The sequence below is a fragment of the Ranitomeya imitator genome, chromosome 3 (assembly GCF_032444005.1).
Source record: "Ranitomeya imitator isolate aRanImi1 chromosome 3, aRanImi1.pri, whole genome shotgun sequence".
NCBI lineage: Eukaryota > Metazoa > Chordata > Amphibia > Anura > Dendrobatidae > Ranitomeya > Ranitomeya imitator.
Window position 1 is genome coordinate 145,023,444 of NC_091284.1, and position 22,247 is coordinate 145,045,690.

Consider the following 22,247-nt stretch of genomic DNA (forward strand, 5'->3'; position numbering starts at 1 on the left):
TTGCCTAGCGGCTTTAGATCAACGTATGATTTTGGGATGTGCGGTTCATGCTCTTTTTTTTTTTCTTTTTTGCAAAGCATGTTCTAAATCAGGCCATAGTTGTGCCCGTTTTGACCTTTCCCCAGTTGGAAATACCAGAAGGAGATGTGATTGGAAACCAATCTGAACCAGAAGAAACTCTACACCAGCGGGCTCAAGCAGCAGATGTCACACCAGCAGAGGAGCAAGAGAATCCACCCCCTGCTAATAGTGAATCTGTCAGGCCCACACTGAGCAGAAGTACTCGTAGACAATCAGGTATACCAGTGCTACGTAGGGTCACCAGTAGCGTACCCATAAGAGAGTGCACTACACCAGTGGTAGCAAGAATAGTGAATCCTGTCAGGTCACTATCAATCTCTGTACTGCGTAGATTACCCGGAGTACCACAGGTCAGATCCCAGCCCATCACAGGGACTAAGATATAAGATGCCAATAATTGTTGTTACCTGGTTTAAAAATGTTTGATTTTGCTTATTGAACATTTAAATGGACAATAGGGTGATGGACTGTGAACTACTTAAAAATAGTTGCCATTTCCTAGGTGCATCTTATTGGTTTTACCACGCACTGACAGCGTGAGTAGAACCTTGTTTGTTTCCAAAGACCAGAAGAATAACCGTTTGACATGGTCGAAGAATGGTCTGGATGTTTAGGGCTTGCAGCCCACCCAATCCTACGTTGGGGGTTTAGAATGGGCCCCCCCGCATCATTGCAGTTGGTGAACAAGGACACCCTGGTACAAGACCAGTCGCACTTTGTTAACGTGTTGACTATGCTAAAGTTTTGTACCTGTTTAAGCTGTAGACATGTATTTAAAAAAATGTTTTTACTTCTAACCTGTTGTTGTTTTTGCTTCTTTTCCCAGTCTGGGAGTATTGGATTTAATAGGGGGAATGTGGCACCCCAGGAGTTCAGGTACCACAGTGGTATTGCCTTCCTCTTGGGGAGGGTGATGCCATGCCAGCAAATGAGGAGGATCCTTTTAACAGGTAATCTGTACATGCAACATCTTCTGACTCCATGCCAGAAGGGGGAGCTCTGAACTCGGTTTCAGTGGAGCTGCCCTAGATATATGTTCTGGCTTGGAGAAGCAGTTAGTTTAGTCTGTAGAGAGTGTGAAGGAGGAAGGAGCAGAGGAGAAGTGAGGAGCTGGAGGAGAGCTGTAACTGGGCTCCCTCCGCGATGAAGCACAGGAACCGGACACTGGGAGTCTGAGGCTGTGTGGGACTGTATGCCACACAGCAGAAACTGGAGGGCAGGAGATTGAAAGTTACTTGCCCACATCTACACCTGAAGGCACAGCAGCACCCAGAGCCCGGAGTCACAGTAAATACAGACACCTGTAAAAAGGCTTGTGCTGCCTGCCATGTGGGTACTGTCCTAGGACACAGAGAGAGAGAAAGAGAGAGGACCTTGTAAGAAGCCGTAGGCAGCAAGGGATGCACCTTACAGTGCAGCAAGGAAGGCTCCTAATCCCACATGGCTAAGGGGATCCCTAATCGTTTCCAGGCTGCCTGGACCTCACCGTCACCTGTTACCGGTACCCTGGACTGTGACTTTCCACCACCAGTAAAAGGTAAAGAGACTGCAACCTTGTGTCCTCTGATTCTTTCTGGCACCACACTATTGACTATCTTTGCTTGATACACCAAGAGCCCTGGGTTCCGGCTTCACCTGTGGGAAGCCATATCACCCCTGCTGCAGTACTATCATTCCCAGTAGACCCCTTTAAGCAGCGTCGGTAATCCCTGATTGAGTACCGCAGGTGGCAATATGAACATTCTCTATTCCAAATAATCCCTTTAAAGACCTTACCTTTTATTTGGATGCCATGGACTGGATAGCTGCCACCGTGACCTCCCCTTTAACGACCAGCGGACTCGACCCGAGTACCCCAAAGTCCTTGTGGGGCGCTCCAGAAACCTGTCACCACTTCTGTATTTTTCACCTTGTAGTTTTTGCTTACAAATACTGAGGTAAAATAAACTCACCAAATACTCATCGTGTGCATGCGGCTTTATGTTAATTCTGTTACTTTTTGTATTGTGTTTTTGTGCGCATTATTCACATGATCTTTTGACACTGCATTTTTTATCTCTTGTTGGTATGTATTGCTATAAATAAATATATATATATATTTCCTAGTATTTGGCTTTGATAAAAACTTTATTGATAAACTTAAGTGCGGATTATATGTGTTTTTAATGCGTTTCCACCGTGGAAAAACACTAAAGACATACGTGTGATTATTGCCTACGGTTTTTCCCTTTTTAATGCACGCCGGAGGGAAAAATCGGCACAGAAAACGCAGCGTACCTACAATACGAAATTGACATGCTGCGGATTTGAAACACGCGCCGCAGGTCAGTTTACGCTGAGAAATAACAGAGCACAGTGGACGTGACATTTTTCTATGAATCCCATCCGCTCCGCTGGATCTGTAAGATGCTGCGTTTTTGACGCGGCAAAAACAACTTACTGTCAAAAAACGCACCGAAAGCTCATCATGGGAAACCTGCCTGAAGGGTTAATACGCTGATCCTGTCCATTTCTATCTGCTTTAGAAAAACCTTTGATTTTTCTGCGACGCCAAGTAAACATGAACAAATTGATTGATTTTTTTTTTTTTTTTTTTTTTACAGACCGCGCCAGTGATATTGTCTTCCGGTGATACAATTTGTTTGATATGTAGGAGATCCAGAATATTTAACAAGAGAATCGAGCGAAGATAAAATGTTCCCACACAGTTCAGACACTTGGAACAAAGAAGAGATCCCATAGCAACGGTGTAGTATGGAAGTGAGCAAGTAAACGAAGTAATAAAGCGCTGTACATTGCCAGCGCTGCATAGGGTGATGCTGGTGCAGGAGCTGCTGGCATCATACAGACATTATGGAGTATGCAGCAGTCAGGGAGCACAATGAAAGCTCTTGTTATCACAGACAGCACTAGCTAATCCATTAGACTTTTTTTTTTCCCCTTGATTCCATGTAAGGCTTTCCTGTTTTAATTCAGCCTTCTAAACTGGAGGGTGGCAAGCAGCAGCTGAGGATTGGCTAGGACTGGAATATCCATTGGGTGGCAGTAACAGTATCGTTTTTGTGACTTGCAGTTGCAGCAGGCTGGAGAATGCATTCAATCAAATGAGGAGATCTTATTGAAACACTGGATTCATTTATGCATTGCAGTTTCTCCCCCTTTTTTCTGTCTATCTCTCCTTGTCTCCTTCTCTTCTCCCTGCTTCCTCTCTTTCTGGATGGTGGCTGCTCATCAAGTTGCATTATTCCATGGTGGTCATCCTTACCGGAGATTAGCATCCTTCGGGGGCTCGCAGACAACTGATTTCGATTCCTTTTACCTCCTTCTTCATCCTCGTTTTGGAGTGCTAGGACCCAGGAGAAACCCTTCCCAGCAGTAGGAGTTCTTTTACATAGCGGTACAGTGCAAGGAAAAGCCCATTGGATCTGTTATTGCAGGATACTTGTGAAATATACATACACTGCTTCTTCTTCTTCTTCTTCTTCTTCTTCTTTCTACCCCCCGGCTGCATCTTGCATATGGAGAGATCTTACATGTATAGCGGGGCTTTGCTTTGAAAAGGCTGCAGGCACAGAGAAGGCTTTTTTTTTTGTATTCTCCCTGTTGATAACAGACTTCTATGGTTCTTTTTTAATTTCAGTTTTTTTTTTTTAAATCCTTTTGATTCACACCTGGATTGGATCTTGAACACCGAACATACTTGGCTACTTTGAGAGCTGGAGGAGCAAGCGAAAAGGGTCTGCTAGATGGAATTATCCTGTATGGTGGGGAACTTGGCACTTGTGAATGGGGATTCTTTCGCTGCTGCTTGCTAGCAGAAGAAAAATACATCTTTATATTTCTATCCACATATCAAGGAAATAAAAAAAAAGAAAAGGTGGATCTGCTGACTAAGCATTGTGATGAGCAGCTATCACCTTGCTGACTGATTCCGACAGCAGAATATTTGGGAAGATCGTGCTGGGGTAAGATGATTTTTTTCCATTCCAGAAAGCATGCAGTGGTCTAACTACTGAAACTTGGGTGCTGCTGAATGGAGGGGGACTCCCTGATTGCTGCTGCAGACTAGTCATGTGTATTGGATATGAGAGGGAAATCTATAACTGCAGATAACAGTTATGGTGATGGTGCGTTCTGCCATTAGGACACCCTGCCTTGTTCTACCATTTATCATTTGCATCTGTATTAGAGCAGATCCAGGTAAAGGGTTAATGCAGCATGGCGGAGAAGCATAAATCAGATATACAAAGCATTTTTTTCCCCCCCACAATGTATAGAATAAGGACGGTAGTAGTGTCTGGTGCATTGATCTCACCAGCTGCAGCAGCACCCTGCATGGCTACATACATATACATCTACTATTCCGCCGCTGCTCCTTCTGTGCCATTTTTTTTTCTTCTTTTCAGCAGGAGGTTAAATGACATTAAGTGTATTGGTATGGATTGGTAGGCAATTATTTCTGCAGATTCTGGAGGAAAAATAGAGCAGCACAATGCCTGGGCTGGCACAATCGCTGGTCTGTCACAGTCACTACAGCATTGCTGTCAATTAAACCACATAGATCCCATCAAAAGGATTCCTATACTATAGGCAGGTGGACGAAGATCAGTGCATTGGAGATAACCCGGTCTGACACGCCGTGGTAGATGCCCCACTGATAGCACCAGTTACCAGCTCTAACTGGTAGAAATAATAAAGAAAAGTTTTCACATAAGAGATCCCCAAAAATCTCTATGTTGAAGACAATCTGCCTGGTAAAATGAGGTGTGATAGGGATGTAGATGAGACCTAGCCCTAAAGTTCTGTCTGCAGGGATCTCCGATTCTTGTTGCATCATGTTCTGTAATGCAGAGAAGGGTGATGGGGCAAATGCCATGCCGTAAGTTATGGGGATCCCTTGCATAAGCCGGGTATGCGGAGGAATCCAGAATACCCCACCCAGCGGATTATATAAATAACTTGCTCTAACTTCTCCTGCCACCTAGAGATCAATTGACAGGGAGAGTGGGAGTAAGGAGGGAGGAGAGGATCTGGAGATGAGATTTTGCTGCAATTCTAAAATTGTCTGCCATGCAGTTGGCACCAGCTTTCCCACAGTAGATGCATTCTATGGATCAGTGGATGGCTAATCAAAGCTGCTAGGATTGCCCCCCACCTTAATCACAACTCCGGACTATAGCGAGTGGACCAGTAAACAATGGTCCCATTGACAAGATCAGCCCGCAGTCTCGGTCAAGGTCAATGTTGAGGCCAGGGCTTTCATGCCATGTTTGCTAACAATGAAGTGGGGTTAGGGAGGTCCTGAAAGGGAATATGAATAGCAACAACTGCGTGGGACTGGAATACGACTCGTTTCCTTGTGTGTTTCCTCCATCCATGGCTGAATGAAGCATCTAGCCACTAGGCATGTGCACACCTCCGGCAAAGTCGGACAAGTTTGGAGCAATCTAATGTAAAAACTATACTGCCATTACCATTGACTGCTATTAGCTATTACACCATTTGTTTTAATGTAGGGACTTGTTCAGATTCATACATCAGCATGGAAATTACACTGAGCGACATGTTTCCAAGTCGTCAAGGGTTAAGGATGATGCAAATAACGCAGAGCATATCTCAAAATGACACCCAGTAAACGCCTGCTTAAAATGGCTAATACTAGGAAAAAGTCTATAATATCTGCTTTTATTAAACATGCGTACAAAGAGATTATTGTAAGCTATGTTTACACTCTGATCATTTACGAATATTAGACATATAACGTTCGTGGTTGTAGAAAGGAAGGCAATCTCTACCGGATACGAAGGAATATGGCTAATAAGCCACCAAAGAGCACCAGGTCCATGGGGGAAGAGCAGAGGCAGGATCTAAGTTGTTTAGCCTCCTTTGCAGCATGGTATAATTATGTTGAGGCCAGGAAGATGGATGTGTTAGAAAAGCCATGTGTCTCATATTCCATTGTACAAGTGATAGCCATACATGATTAATTGCATTTCCAAGATTTCAGAAATACCAGCAAAGCAGGTTCTCAGACTAGGTCCACAACTCCTTAAGAGATAGTATGTTATCACCATTCAGCATATGGAAAGCACGATTGTGTGGTTCTGGGGACCTCCTAAAGAGACGGTTTCACTGCTAACCTGTGCTACCAGAGCACATTACAAAGCATGGCAGCCTCTGAGTGAAGGAACCAGCGAATAAAGGTTGTCACTTTACTGTTAGGTCTGCATGCTGGCAACAATGCAATCTGCACTCAGACACAATACAGATGGAGAAGACTTTACTGCACTTTACTGTTTCATTCTCTGTATCCACACATCCAACATTAACTCTTTCACCATGATGGAATGCTTTGCCATGTGCTGGAATGTTATGGACTGGAGTATATAGTAGTCTAGGCAATGGACTGAGCCTACAGTATCAGGGCAATGTAAGACCCTAGATGAGAAGGATAATGTATTAATCTATAGGGATAAAATATGCATTTATGCCCTAATCTATCTATCTATCTATCTATCTATCTATCTATCTATCTATCTATCTATCTATTATTATTATTTATTTATTTATATAGCACCAGTAATTCCATGGTGCTGTACATGAGAAGGGGTTACATAAAAATACAAATATCACTTACAGTAAGCAAAACTAACAATGACGGACTGATACAGAGGGAAGAGGACCCTGCCCTTGTGGGCTTACATTCTACAGGATGGTGGGGAAGGAGACAGGAGGTCGGGGGTTGCGGTAGCTCCGATGGTGTTGAGGTGGCCGTGTGGTCTTTACAGGCTGTAAGCTTTCTTGAAGAGATGGGTTTTCAGGTTTCTTTTGAAGGATCCAAAAGTAGTGGATAACCGGATGTGTTGGGGCACTGAATTCCAGATGATGGGGGATATTCTGGAGAAGTCTTGGAGGCGATTGAGTGAGGAGCGAATAAGTGTGCAGGAAAGGAGGAGGTCTTGGGAGGACCGGAGATTACATGAGGGAAGATATTGAGAGATTAGTGTGGAAATATACGGAGAAGAAAGATTATGGATGGCTTTGTATTTTATAATTATTTATTTATTTATATAGCACCATTAATTCCATGGTGCTGTATATGAGAAAGGGGTTACTTACAGGGTTATAGATATCATTTACAGTAAACAGGTTTACAGCGACAGACTGGTACAGGGGGGAGAGGACCCTGTCCTTGTGGACTTACATTCTATGGGATAGTGGGGAAGAGACAGAAGGTAGGGGTGAGGCGGCGGCTCTGGCGGTGGTGAGGCGGCGGCTCTGGCGGGGGTGAGGCGGCGGCTCTGGCGGGGGTGAGGCGGCGGCTCTGGCGGCGGTGAGGTGGTGGCTCTGGCGGCGGCTCTGGCAGCGGTGAGGCGGCGGTGAGGTAATGGCTTGGTTATTGTAGGCTCTAGGCTTTCCTGAAGAGATGGGTTTTCAGGTTCCGTCTGAAGGATCCGAGGGTGATGGATAATCGGACGTGTTGAGGCGTGGAATTCCAGAGGATGGGGGATATTCAGGAGAAATCTTAGAGGCGGTTGTGTGAGGAACGAATAAGTGTGGAGGAGAGTAGGGGGTCTTGGGAGGATCGAAGATTACGTGAGGGAAGATATTGGGAGATTAGTGCAGAGATATAGGGAGGGGACAGGTTGTGAATGGCTTTGTAGATCAGTGTTAGTAGTTTGAACTGGATACGCTGGGAAATCTCTATCCCATATCTATCTATGTATTTATCTATCTCTATCTATTTATCTCTATCTATCTATCTCATATCTATCTATCTCTATATATCTGTCTATCTATCTAGAAAATTGGAAAAAACAATCAGCACTCCAAAAGTCAAAGTGAAAAACCATGGCTCTATCTATCTATCTATCTATCTATCTATCTATCTATCTATCTATCTATCTATCTATCTATCTATCAATCTATCTATATCTATCACATATCAATCTATCTATATATCTATCTATTTATCCCAAATCTATCCCAAATCAATTTATCTATCTATTTACCTATCTCATATCTATCTATCTATCTATCTATCTATCTATCTATCTATCTATCTATCTATCTATCTATCTATCCCAAATCAATTTATCTATCTATCTACCTATCCCATATCTATCTATCTATCTATCTATCTATCTATCTATCTATCTATCTATCTATCTATCTATCTATCTATCCCATATCTATCTATCTACCTATCTATCTATCCATCTGTCTTTCTGTGTCTTCCTGTCATTCCTTTATAATGTAATATTTTCCAACTGCAATGTGTTGCTTGATGTCTAGGACAGCATGAGGCTTTTCTCGTGCAGCCATCCTTCAGGGGTCAGAATAGCACTATGGCTGCAGTACTGTACTAGCTTTACTCAGAATCTTGTTACAGTACAGTAACCCACTGTATTGGCCTTCATGATCAACGCTCTCTAATATCTGCGTTCCTTCTGTGATATAATATAACCAACCTTGAATATACAAAGGAATGGTAAAACAACAGGTAGATAGACATAATAAATGACACCACGATGTATTTTACAAGCCAACAGGATGCACATTGTTTCAGTAATGGCCCGTAGCTTGGAGAGTTATGGATGGCATTTCCATTCTTCTGAGTCTTCACATCACAAATGATACCTAGGATAATATCTAATTATATTGGTTTGGACAGTTTGAGGGAGAATTTTTCATTGTAATAAAAATAGACAAAGACATTTGGGACATGTAGTTTTTTTTATTCAACTATTTTATGCTCAATTTAAGATGAATACATAATGTAGTAACTACTACGACTAATAATAATTTATAACACGTGTTCAGGTACCGCATGGACATTTATCTAGAATGTTCCTTGACTGATTGGAATTGTCCTTTACCTTTCCAGTCTAAGGCTGGGTTCCCATTTATCAAGTGGTTTATGCCTAAGACACAACTGTTCGTGCGCCTGTGCCTCAACTGATGTGCTGGATTCCTGAGAATGAGCCCAAAGTAATCTAATAGATCAGCTTTGCCATCAATTTCCCTCCAGTATTTCACTACTTCTCCAAAGGATAGCCATGCATGTGGAAACGAGGCCTAAACCTTGTGAAGAACCCAAGGGCTCAAAAATTGAGAGTAGGAGGCCATGTAATCACCCTTCAGGTCATCTAAATGTAGAAATATATCGAGACCTTCATCCTGCAGGAACCTGAATCAGTCTATTTGCCACATTACGCCCTGAAATATAATATTCCCAATTTAGTTTCCAATCCATGTATGGCACACAATACCTTCTCACATATCATTTCCTGACAATGTCTTCAAAGGGAATCTGTCAGCAGGTTTTTGATATGTAATCTGAGGACAGCACAAGGTAGCAGTTAAGGCACTTAATTCAAGAATACGTCACTTCTTTGGCTGTGTGCTGTTGTTTACTCACAATTAAGGTTTTATCACTAGGAGATAATCACTGTTAAACTACAGCATACCATGAGAAGCTCACTGCCAGCAGACTACGTACATAGAGAAATGAAGAAGGGAAGCTCAAAACTTAATCAAATGAATCAAGGCATTATTTATCAGTACAGAAAAAAACATAAAATAGAAAACAGTTAAAAGCAGGCCTTACCCAGAACAGCAAAATGTCTGAAACATAAAATATGGTAAGTATACTGTTCAGTAAGAGGGACCAGGTCCTTAAAAGATGTAGGGTTAGACGTGTTAGGCCGGCGTCACACACAGCGTAAAACAATATGGTCCGTATATTACGGCCGTAATACGCTGAAAAGTCCCGAAAAAAGTGGTCCGTAGCGCCTCCGTAGGCAGGGTGTGTCAGCGTTTTTTGCGCATGGCATCCTCCGTATGTAATCCGTATGGCATCCGTACTGCGTGGTTTTCTCGCAGGCTAGCAAAACCAACATACCGCTATAGAAGTGATCCATGTGTCCCAAAAAGAAAAGAAAATATATATATACTGTCTATATATATATATATATATATATATATGTGTCAGTAGACACATATATTAGAGAGAAAAGCCGGTAATTCAGTGCGGTGTACAGTAAAATCACACTGACAGCTTACAGTAGAATAGGTAGAATAAATGTGTACACATAGAATAGGTATATATATATATATGTCAGTGAGACACATATATGTATATATATTAATATTTATTCCAGCGCTATACAGCTTGAAAGCCGGTAATTCAATTACCGGCTTTTTCCTTCTCCTTCCTAAAACCCGACATGATTTGAGACATGGTTTACATACAGTAAACCATGTCTTCTCTCCATTTTTTTTGCAGATTCCACACTACTAATGTCAGTAGTGTGTATCTGCAAAATTTGGCCGTTCTAGCTCTTAAAATAAAGGGTTAAATGGCGGAAAAAATTGGCGTGGGCTCCCGCGCAATTTTCTCCGCCAGAGTAGTAAAGCCAGTGACTGAGGGCAGATATTAATAGCCTGGAGAGGGTCCACGGTTATTGGCCCCCCCTGGCTAAAAATATCTGCCCCCAGCCACCCCAGAAAAGGCACATCTGGAAGATGCGCCTATTCTGGCACTTGGCCACTCTCTTCCCATTCCCGTGTAGCGGTGGGATATGGGGTAATGAAGGGTTAATGCCACCTTGCTATTGTAAGGTGACATTAAGCCTAATTAATAATGGAGAGGCGTCAATTATGACACCTATCCATTATTAATCCAATTGTAGTGAAGGGTTAAATAAAACACAAACACATTATTTTAATGAAATAAAAACAATGGTTGTGGCAGTATTTTATTCAACGCCCAATCCAATCACTGAAGACCCTCGTTCTGTGAGTAAAAAAACATAATAAACCAACAATATACTTACCCTCCGCAGATCTGTAACGTCCAACGATGTAAATCCTTCTGAAGGGGTTAAAACATTTTGCAGCAAGGAGGTTTGCTAATGCAGGCTGCTCCTCGCTGCAAAACCCCAGGGAATGAGGCTAAAAATAGATCAATGATCTATATTTAGCTTTATTTGCGGTGAGGCGCCCTCTGCTGGCTGTTCATAGATCGTGGGAAATTACCTAGAAAGCTCCCTGGCTTTCTAGGTAATTTCCCACGATCTATGAACAGCCAGCAGAGGGCGCCTCACCGCAAATAAAGCTAAATATAGATCATTGATCTATTTTTAGCCTCATTCCCTGGGGTTTTGCAGCGAGGAGCAGCCTGCATTAGCACAGCTCCTTGCTGCAAAATGTTTTAACCCCTTCAGAAGGATTTACATCGTTGGACGTTACAGATCTGCGGAGGGTAAGTATATTGTTGGTTTATTATGTTTTTTTACTCACAGAACGAGGGTCTTCAGTGACTGGATTGGGCGTTGAATAAAATACTGCAACAACCATTGTTTTTATTTCATTAAAATAATTAAAAAAAATGTGTTTGTGTTTTATTTAACCCTTTACTAGTATTGGATTAATAATGGATAGGTGTCATAATTGACGCCTCTCCATTATTAATTAGGCTTAATGTCACCTTACAATAGCAAGGTGGCATTAACCCTTCATTACCCCATATCCCACCGCTACACGGGAATGGGAAGAGAGTGGCCAAGTGCCAGAATAGGCGCATCTTCCAGATGTGCCTTTTCTGGGGTGGCTGGGGGCAGATATTTTTAGCCAGGGGGGGCCAATAACCATGGACCCTCTCCAGGCTATTAATATCTGCCCTCAGTCACTGGCTTTACTACTCTGGCGGAGAAAATTGCGCGGGAGCCCACGCCAATTTTTTCCGCCATTTAACCCTTTATTTTAAGAGCTAGAACGGCCAAATTTTGCAGATACACACTACTGACATTAGTAGTGTGGAATCTGCAAAAAAAATGGAGAGAAGACATGGTTTACTGTATGTAAACCATGTCTCAAATCATGTCGGATTTTAGGAAGGAGAAGGAAAAAGCCGGTAATTGAATTACCGGCTTTCAAGCTGTCTAGCGCTGGAATAAATATTAATATATATACATATATGTGTCTCACTGACATATATATATATATATACCTATTCTATGTGTACACATTTATTCTACCTATTCTACTGTAAGCTGTCAGTGTGATTTTACTGTACACCGCACTGAATTACCGGCTTTTCTCTCTAACAGCGCTGCGTATTTCTCGCAAGTCACACTGCTTGTCCGTGTGTAATCCGTATTTTTCACGCTTCCATAGACTTTCATTGGCGTATTTCTTGCGCAGTACGGTGACAAACGCAGCATGCTGCGATTTTGTACGGCCGTAGAAAGCCGTATAATACTGATCAGTAAAATACGGCAAATAGGAGCAGGGGCATAGAGAATAATTGTGCCGTATTTTTTGCGAGTTTTACGGACGTAGATTCTGCGCTCTTACGTCCGTAAAACTCGCAAGTGTGACGCCGGCCTTAGAAGGGCTGTTGTTTACTATCCTGAGTTTTGCAGCAGCGTTTTGCTTATGTGATCCTCTATTTTTAAGTGTTTTATATTTTGTCTTTTTCTGTACTAATAAAGAAAGCTTTGAATAATTTGAATGAGCTTGAGCCTCCCTTCTTCATTTGCTTTTGGCATAGTTTAGAAGTGCCCGTAGTACCTTGTTAAGCCATTATCTTTGGTTTATGGTTTCTCAGCTCTGCTTCATGTTATATATAAAAACTCTGATTTTGTCACATCTACTGCACCCAGGAACCGGCTACTTTCACACAAGCATCGGACTCGGCCCGTCGCAGTGCGTCGGGCCGAGGTTCCAACGCTAGCAGTGAAAGCGCCGCACAATGGAGGCAGCGGATGCATTTTTCCTGCGCATCCGCCGCCCCATTGTAGGGTGCGGGGAGGTGGGGGCACTGTATATATATATATATATATATATATATATATACAGTGAAGGAAATAATTATTTCATCCCTTCCTGATTTTGTAAGTTTTCCCACTGGCAAAGACATGAAAAGTCTATAATTTTAAGGGTAGGTTAATTTTAACATTGAGAGATAGAATATCAAAAATAAAATCCAGAGAATCACATTGTATAAATTATATACATTTATTTGCATTTTGCAGTGAGAAATAGGTATTTGATCCATCTGGCAAACAAGACTTAATACTTGGTGGCAAAACCCTTGTTGGCAAGCGTAGCAGTCAGACGTTTTATGTAGTTGATGATGAGGTTTGTGTACATGTCAGGAAGAATTTTGGTCCACTCCTCTTTGCAGATCATCTCTAAATCATTAAGATTTTGAGGCTGTCACTTGGCAACTCAGAGCTTTAACTCCCTCCATACGTTTTCTTTGGGATTAACCCCTTCACGACATGCGCCGTACTAGTACTGCGCATGCCGTGTCACCCCCTTTGATGTGGGCTCCGGCGGTGAGCCCACATTAAAGTCGCAACATGTCAGCGGCATTTAACCGGCGCTTCCGGCCGGGCGGCTATAAATGATGTCATCGCCGACCCCCGTCACATGATCGGGGGTCGGTGATGCATCAGGAAGGTAACCATAGAGGTCCTTGAGACCTCTATTGTTACTGATGCAGGCCTGCTGTGAGCGCCCCCCTGTGGTCGGCGCTCACAGCACACCTGCATTTCAGCTACATAGCAGCGATCTGATGATCGCTGCTATGTAGCAGAGCCGATCAGGCTATGCCAGCTTCTAGCCTCCCATGGAGGGTATTGAAGCAAGGCACAAGTAAAAAAAAATGTTTTTAAAAATAAGAAAAAAATATAAAAAATATAAAAGTTTAAATCACCCCCCTTTCACCCCATCCTAAATAAAACAATAAAATAAAAAACCTACACATATTTGGTATCGCCGTGTTCAGAATCGCCCGATCTATCAATAAAAAAAAGCATTAACCTGATCGCTAAACGGCGTAGCGAGAAAAAAATCTGAAACGCCAGAATTACATTTTTTTGGTCGCCGTGACATTGCGCTAAAATGCAATAACGGGCGATCAAAAGAATGTATCTGCAAAGGTATCATTAAAAATGTCAGCTCTGCATGCAAAAAATAAGCCCTGATCTGACCCCAGATCACAAAAAATGGAGATGCTTCGGGTATCGGAAAATGGCACTTTTTTTTTTTTTAAGCAAAGTTTTGAATTTTTTTTCACCACTTGGATAAAAAATAACCTAGACATGTTAGATGTCTAGGAACTCATAATGATCTAGAGAATCAAAATGGCAAGTTAGTTTTAGCATTTAATGAACCTAGCAAAAGAGCCAAGCAAAAAACAAGTGTGGGATTGCACTTTTTTTGCAATTTCACCGCACTTGGAATTTTTTTCCCGTTTTCTAGTAAAAGACATGGTAAAACCAATGGTGTCATTCAAAAGGACAACTCGTCCCACAAAAAATATGCCCTCACATGAGCATATTGACAGAAAAATAAAAAAGGTATGGCTCTGGGAAGGAGGGACGTGAAAAATGAAAACGCAAAAACGAAAAAAGGGCCGCGACTTGAAGGGGTAAAGTCTGGAGACTGGCTACGCCACTCCATGACCTTAAAGTGATTCTTCTTGAGCCACTCCTTTATTGCCTTGACAGTATATTTTGGGTCATCGCCTTGCACGACCCATTTTTAATGTCCAGGCGGAAGGAAGGAGGTTGTCACTCAGGATTGTACAGTACATGGCTCCATCCATTCTCCCATTGATGCGGTGAAGTAGTCCTGTGCCCTTAGCAGAGAAGCACCTCCAAAACATTTTGTTTCTACCTCCATGCTTGACAGTGGGGACGGTGTTCTTTGGGTCATAGGTAGCATTTCTCTTCCTCCAAACCCGGCAAGTTGAGTTAATGCCAAAGAGCTAAATTTTTGTCTCATCTGACCACAGCACCTTCTCCCAATCACTCACAGAATCATCCAGGTGTTCATTGGCAAACTTCAGATAGACCTGCACATGTGTCTTGTTGAGCAGGGGAACCTTGCGGGCATAGCAGGATTTTAAATCTTTACGCCGTAATGTGTTAGCAACTTAGCTATGGTTTTCTTGGTGACTGTGGTCCCCCGCTGCCTTGAGATCATTAACAAGTTGCCCCATGTAGTTTTAAGCTGATCTCTCACCTTTCTCATGATCAATGATACCCTATGTTAGGAGTCGAGTTCCCGCCGCTGCACAGGGGGAATCTTGAACTATGTCCGCTGCGGTCTCCCATTCTCCTCCAGCCTGCTCAGTGGAGATGTCGGTCCTAGCGTCTGGCTGAAGCTGATACTGTGCACTTGGTTACTGCTGCCTTTCCAGGCTCTGCCTTTGTAGCCATTGCTGATCAGCAGTGAGCAGGCGTTTCAGGGACTAAGTCCTGCTTTTCCCATACTGAGCATGCCCCCGGGACGACCTCCCATTGGAGGTCTGGGGTCACATGCTCAGGTCCTGTAGCAGCTCCTATTGGACCATTAGGAAGGTCCTTGAGAACTACAGCTATAAAAAGTTCACATGGCCGCACGGCCATGCGTTAGTATAAACTTGATAACATGTGTGTGTAGATGAATGACTGTCGATGGATGAAAGCTCCTTAATTATTCCAATTCCTAGTGATGAAAACTGCTCGCAAATGGTGGAAGCTATCTAGCGCCTGACAGTGCTACCTGCACACTTAACACACGTTTCTGCATCTATTTGCAGTGCCCGCCTGTACGGCATCGTGCGCAATCTGTACACTTTCCTGACAGCCGGTCAGTGTAGGGTGGGAACTCTCGCTTGGACTCTACATCTGACTCACGGCGTCCTCAGACGCAGTCTCAAAAGCCACAGAGTAGGTGATTCACAGGAATCCCACTAGTGTCTTTCAGCTGCACCCTGTGACTGCTAACAGGGCGCAGCATATTTACGGCGACTACAGAGTTCGCTTCCTTTCACACTGGGTGAGGTCAAACCCACGTGTTAGCAAGCGTCCATCTGCCATTACTCAGCTGCAGGTGTCATCTCTGCATGGTGGACCCCGGACTGCGAACGCACCTTATATTCTCTAATATTGTTATTTGGTGCGTTCCGCCAGTCCTGGCACCCCATAAGGTGAGATTTTGCATGGTTCCCCAGATCGATGTCGATTGACAGTCATTTTGCATTTCTTCCATATTCTTACTATTTCACCAACAGTTGTCTCCTTCTCACCCAGTGTCTTACTTATGGTTTTGTAGCCCATTCCAGCTTTGTGCAGGTGTATGATTTTGTTCCTGACATCCTAAGAAAGCTCTTTGGTGTTGCCCATGTTGTAGAGGTTAGAGTCTGGCTGATTAATTGAGTCTGTGGACAGGAGTTTTTTTTAATAAATGTGACTATGTAAGACAGCTATCCTTAATGCAGGTAACGAGTTGAATATAAGCGTCTAACTGGTCTGTAGGAGCCAGAACTCGTAAGGTACCTTCACACTGATCAACTTTCCAACGATCACGACCAGCGATACAACCAGGCCGTGATCGTTGGAAAGTCCTTGTGTGGTCGCTGGGGAGGTGTCACACAGACAGCTCTTCAGCGACCAATGATGCCGAAGTCCCCGGGTAACCAGGGTAAACATCAGGTTACTAAGCGCAGGGCCACGCTTAGTAACCCGATGTTTACCCTGGTTACCATTGTAAAAGTAAAAAAAAAAAAAAAAAAAACACTACATACTCACATTCCGGTGTCTGTCATGTCCCCCGTCGTCAGCTTCCCGCACTGATTGTGAGGGCCGGCCGTAAAGCAGAGCCCAGCGGTGACATCACCGCTGTGCTTTACGGCCGGCGCTCACAGTCAGTGCGGGATGCTGATGGCGAGGGACGTGACAGACATCGGAATGTGAGTATGTAGTGTTTTTTTTTTTTTTTACTTTTACAATGGTAACCAGGGTAAACATCGGGTTACTAAGCACGGCCCTGGTTACCCGGGGACTCATCGCTGGATCGTCATCACACACGCCGATCCAGAGATGATAGCGGGTGACCTGACGACAAAATAAAGTTCTGGCCTTCTAGCTCCGACCAGCGATGTCACAGCAGGATCCTGATCGCTGCTGCGTGTCAAACACAACGAGATCGCTATCCAGGACGCTGCACCATCACGGATCGCTATCGTTATCGTTCAAAAGTTGCTCAGTGTGACGGTACCTTTAGGGTATGTTCCCACCGTCAGTAATCGGCAGCGCTTTGGACACAGCTCATGTCCGCTCCATCCAAGGTGCTGCCGGCTTTTGAATGCTGGTGATTCTGCATGTATTCATTGAAAAATACGGAATCAGCGCATCCAATACATTGGACGGGAAATTTATCTTGCAGAGACTGACCGTCTGTCTCCGCAAGATAAATTGCCATGCTACAGTCTCAAAAGATGCACCGCATGTCCGTTTCCGTAGGTAAGCCAGAGGCGTCCCTGCATGCATAGTTGAGATGGGATTTAATCAAATACCATCCACTATGCTGTAACATCTGTCGGCTATGGGTTGGATGATGCGGATGTGCGTTCAACCCGAAACATTTACTGACTGTGAGAACGTACCCTTTTAATGGTTGGTAGGGGATCAAATACTTATTTCTCACTGCAAACTGTAAATAAATTTATATAATTTATACAATGTGATTTTCTAGATTTTATTTTTCATATTCTGTCTCTCAATGTTAAAATTAAATTACACTTAAAGTTAAAGACTGTTCATGTCTTTGTCAGTTGGCAACCTCACAAAATCAGCAAGGGATATATATATATATATATATATATATATATATAGCTCACCAATTCACATCCAGGACTTCTTTTTTCTGTGACATACTATATATATATATATATATATATATATATATATATATATATACAAGCATTGTAACAGTACCAGTCATAGAGACCAGCCATTGGGCATGCTATATATTAATATTAAGGTTGAAGAACCCTGTAGTGACCTGTAACATTCGCAAACAAATATGTACCTATTTCAGAAGGGAGTTATTATATTGCTATTTACTCACATAGTAGCACGGTATTAATGAATCAATGCAATGTGAACATTATGCTTAAGATAATTTGAATTATAAGATCAAATTTATTCAAGTCACATACAGTAAAAGTATTCAATGATATTATCATATGAGTATCTGCCTTGCTTATTTTTCTCTTTTTGCTTCTTTTGCTAACATGAGCCTATGAGCTGAATTAAATTGCTGAATTTGAAAGACAATTTGTGAATAAAAATAAACAATAATTCAGAAATGCAGATAACATTTGATGAAAATATTGAATGCATTGGTTACAACTTGAATGCATTTTACCTTGTAGCCCAAATCACATTGCATTCATGCAACAATCTAAGTTATATGTCATAGAAAGTTCTCCATGTTTACACAGAATACAGTCTGAGATGCATGCCAGCGACATCCCTCACCCATTCTTCCTAAATTAATCTATTTTATAGCTATGTCACATGTCCATTCATCTTGGATCTACATGTTGACTTTGGCTACAACACACTTTGCACCGACGAAAAATAGGCCATGCCGGTGTTACATTTTGTTGTGAAATTCAATGTGGTCGCTGGGACACTCAACTCTCAAGAAATCTTGATCGACATTTAATTATAGCCAGTCAGTGATTGAAACACGTTTAGGCTATGTGCCAACGTAGCAGAAAGTATGCAGAATTTTCCTATGAAATCCGGACTCCCTTGGCAGGAAATCCGCTTGCGTTTTTATCGCTTTTTTTTTTGCGCGAATTTGTCGCTTTTTTTTCGCGGATTTTTAGCGTTTTTTTCCAATGGTCCAAATACAATTCTATAGCGGCAAAATCGCTGATTTTCCTCTAAATTAATGAACATGCTGCGTTTTTGTTCCACTTAAAAAAATGCTAAAAATGCGGAACGTGGGCACATAGCCTAAAGTATACTATCATAGGATCCTCACAGTGGGGTTCTCAGGTTGGGTGCCACATGTTGTCCGTATGCTATCTGCAGGTTAATAGCGTAAATTTACATGAAAGGTTCCCTTTAGTGAGGGCCGGGACATGATAAGATGCGCCTAATTCATTTCAATTTCATTTGAAGAGGCGTTTGCCACTTACTGTATTAGATATAACTTACAAGTGCTGTGCGCCTCCACCAGAAATGAGCTCCCATTGGTGACTGGAGTGCGTCTCTGGTGAAATTTCCACCACTAAAATGTCATTAATTTTGATTAATTAGATGGGCAGTCTTAGCTCCTTCCCATTTTGGGAAATCTGGCCATGATGACGAGTGTGAATGGGGGGGCTGGATATTGTGAAATGTCACACGTGTTTTTGTTGAACACGTTAGCCTCCAAATAATTTACTAGCGAGATCATTATACACAGAGTCTTGCACACGTTATTAATGGGACAGATGGCAGGCCGTATTTACAGCTGTACACAATCCTCACAATTTCATATTTCTATCTTGAAGGTGGAAGGCATCAGATTAAAAGTCAATGTTTTCAGATTTGGTGATTTGTCACAAGAAATAATCCAGGATCATTTTCGATAGCACGAATGAATCATAATGAAGCAGGGACTTTGACACTACATCTAGGGCACTACGATGTAACAAGCACAGAATAATGATTCTCTGTGGAAGGAAGAAAATGATGTGTGTCCCTGCACATAATAATAACAACAACAATAATAATAATAATGTGATCCTCGCAATAACATCTACACAGATTTATACATTTTCTGCCATTGTGTTTTCACATAATATTGTTCTGTTTTTGCTGTGTGGCTTTAGAGGCCAAATGCCAGATTTTTAAAGGCGTCATATTCTGATATGTCAAAATGTGTCAGATGAAGCAGTTGGTGCTTCAAGCCCAGGTACTACACTACTCATTCTGATAATGAAGTGGCCAACAATGCCAGGTCTCTTTTTTTTTACAGATTCCTGTGTATAAGTTTAGATGATATTTTAAAGGGCTTTTCCACTACTAGAAAACCCTGTTATTAATAGCCCCAGGATGCACTATAAAATAATCATTTAAAAAAAAAAACAACACTGTGCTTATTTCCCAGACTGCTGCTCTGACCGTTTTTGGAAGCTGTGGTCACTTGACATTGTTTATGTCAGGCGACTTATGTGTGAAATAACTCTGAGATCAGAGGAAAGGTTCTGGTCTGAAAAGTATACATGTAACATCCATGGCAGAACATACTCTAGTTATTCCGGTTCTTGGTGATTGCAGTCAAGCGTCGTAAGCACGTGTGTATTAATCCCTAGTTTTAATTATGTTTGTTCCTTTCCAATAAATTTCTCGAGTATGTAATTCTGGGACCTCAATAGTTACTAGTTCTGCTTGCGCCAGGGAAGGCTCCCTATTTAAACTTTCTGCAATCAGTCCCTGATTGCCAGTTTGGCAACTCCCCATCTGCATTATAATTCTGCCTTCGATCTGCATTTCCTGGCTTTAATGTGGCTTTTTGACTACCCTTTAGTTGCTATTAGTGATGAGCGAATATGCTCGTTACTTGAGCTTTCTGAGCATGCTCGGGTGTTTTCTGAGTATCTTGGGCGTACTCATAGATTATGTTTGAGTCCTCGCAACTGCATGATTTGGGGCTGCTAGACAGCTTGAATACATGTGGGGATTCCCTAACAAACTGGTAATCCCTGCATGTGTTCAGGTTGTCTAACAGCCGCAAATCATGCAGCTGCAGGGACACAAACGTAATCTATGAGCACGCCCAAGATACTCGGAGAACACCCGAGCATGCTTGGAAAACTTGAGTAACGAGCACACGTGCTCATCACTAGTTGGCAGTAGAGATGGGCAAACCTGAACAGATAAGTTCGGGGTCCGTACTGAACACCTACCATTCAAGCATGGACCCTGAACACGGACTTCATCAGGATGTCTGTGTTACTGTTCGTTTTTGGCACCATAAACACCAGGTGGTTTTTGCGCTGTCATCTGCATGACAGCACGAGAAACGCCTATGGCTCTGTTTGGTGGTAAGATTAATACCACAGGGTCAGAGAGCTGTGGTACCCGCGCTGTCATCTGAGCCTGCAGTTGTGACCAGAGATAAACATTTTATGCCCAGTCACTGATGTTCGCTGATTGGACTAGTGCTCCCATCATGCCACTAGTAACTGCAAGAGCAAGTGGCGGCTAATGGGAGTATTCTCACCAAGGTCACCACAGTTCATTGGGCAGCTGCAAGCTGCTAGTTTTAGGCTAGAGGGGCCAATATCCATGGCCACATACCAGCCTGAGCATACCAGCCCCCAGCTGTCTGCTTTAGCTTGGTTGGTTGTCAATTATTGGTTGGACCCCACGCCATTTTTTAAATTATTTATTTAAATCATTTTTTCTTAAAAACAGTGTGGGGACCCCTCTATTCATGATAAAAAGCCGTGCTGAAGCCAACAGCTGAGAGTTGCAGCCCGCAGCTGTCAAGTTTTCCTGGCTAGTTATCAAAAATACAGGGGAACACATAGTGTTGTTTTTTTATTATTAATATTATTATTATTATTATTTATTTAGAACCCAGGCATTGGCTGATGAATACTTCCACCAGCTGCAGCTTGTTCTCGCTGTGGTTAGTGGCTGCAGGCGTAGACTAATGGTAGTAGTAGTTCCATAAGCCAATGCCAGTGACTGGAGGTAAACTTGTTACCTTCGTTCACAGCTGCTGGCTCATGCTATCATTTAACAGTGTGGGAACTGCAGCTCTCTGACTGGTGGTAATGATTTTACCGCAGATCTGAGGCAGTGTTTGACGCGCTGTCAATTGAGTGAGGTCCGGGTTCAGGTTCCTGTACTGTTCTGGCACCTGAACCAAATTGTTCGGCCGAAGCCATTGGACCTGAACATCCAGGGGTTTTTCGGTCATATGGACGGAGTTTGCAGGTGTTTGATTCACCCTTTCCTTACCCGCTGGCTGCATGCTGGCCGCAATATTGGATTGAAGTTCATTCTATGTCCTCCGTAGTACACGCCTGCGCAAGGCAATCTTGCCTTGCGCAGGCGTGTACTACAGAGGACAGAGAATGAACTTCAATCCCATATTGCGACCAGCATACAGCCAGCGGGTAAGGAAAGGGTGAATCAAACACCTGAAAACTCCGCCCATATGACCGAAAACTGGTCCCGCCAAATTCAGGTGACAGGTTCCCTTTAAAGGTGAATTTCCCACAATGCAGGCAGAATGCGCAGGCACGAGATTTTCATCCACTCACATGACGTCAAAGGGATATTAGAACAGAAGGGGGAGAGAATGAAAACCGT

The 22,247-nt window shown here is 42.8% G+C and overlaps 1 protein-coding gene across 1 annotated transcript in view; it reads left to right on the plus strand.

Annotated features, from left to right (window-relative positions):
* The first annotated feature begins 3,143 nt into the window (after window positions 1-3,143).
* IL1RAPL1 (interleukin 1 receptor accessory protein like 1) overlaps window positions 3,144-22,247 on the plus strand; it is a 2,437,811-nt gene continuing 2,418,707 nt past the window's right edge. The window contains exon 1 of the mRNA XM_069761543.1: window positions 3,144-4,046. The gene's annotated coding sequence lies outside the window, so the exon portion shown is untranslated. The remainder of the gene's footprint in view (window positions 4,047-22,247) is intronic.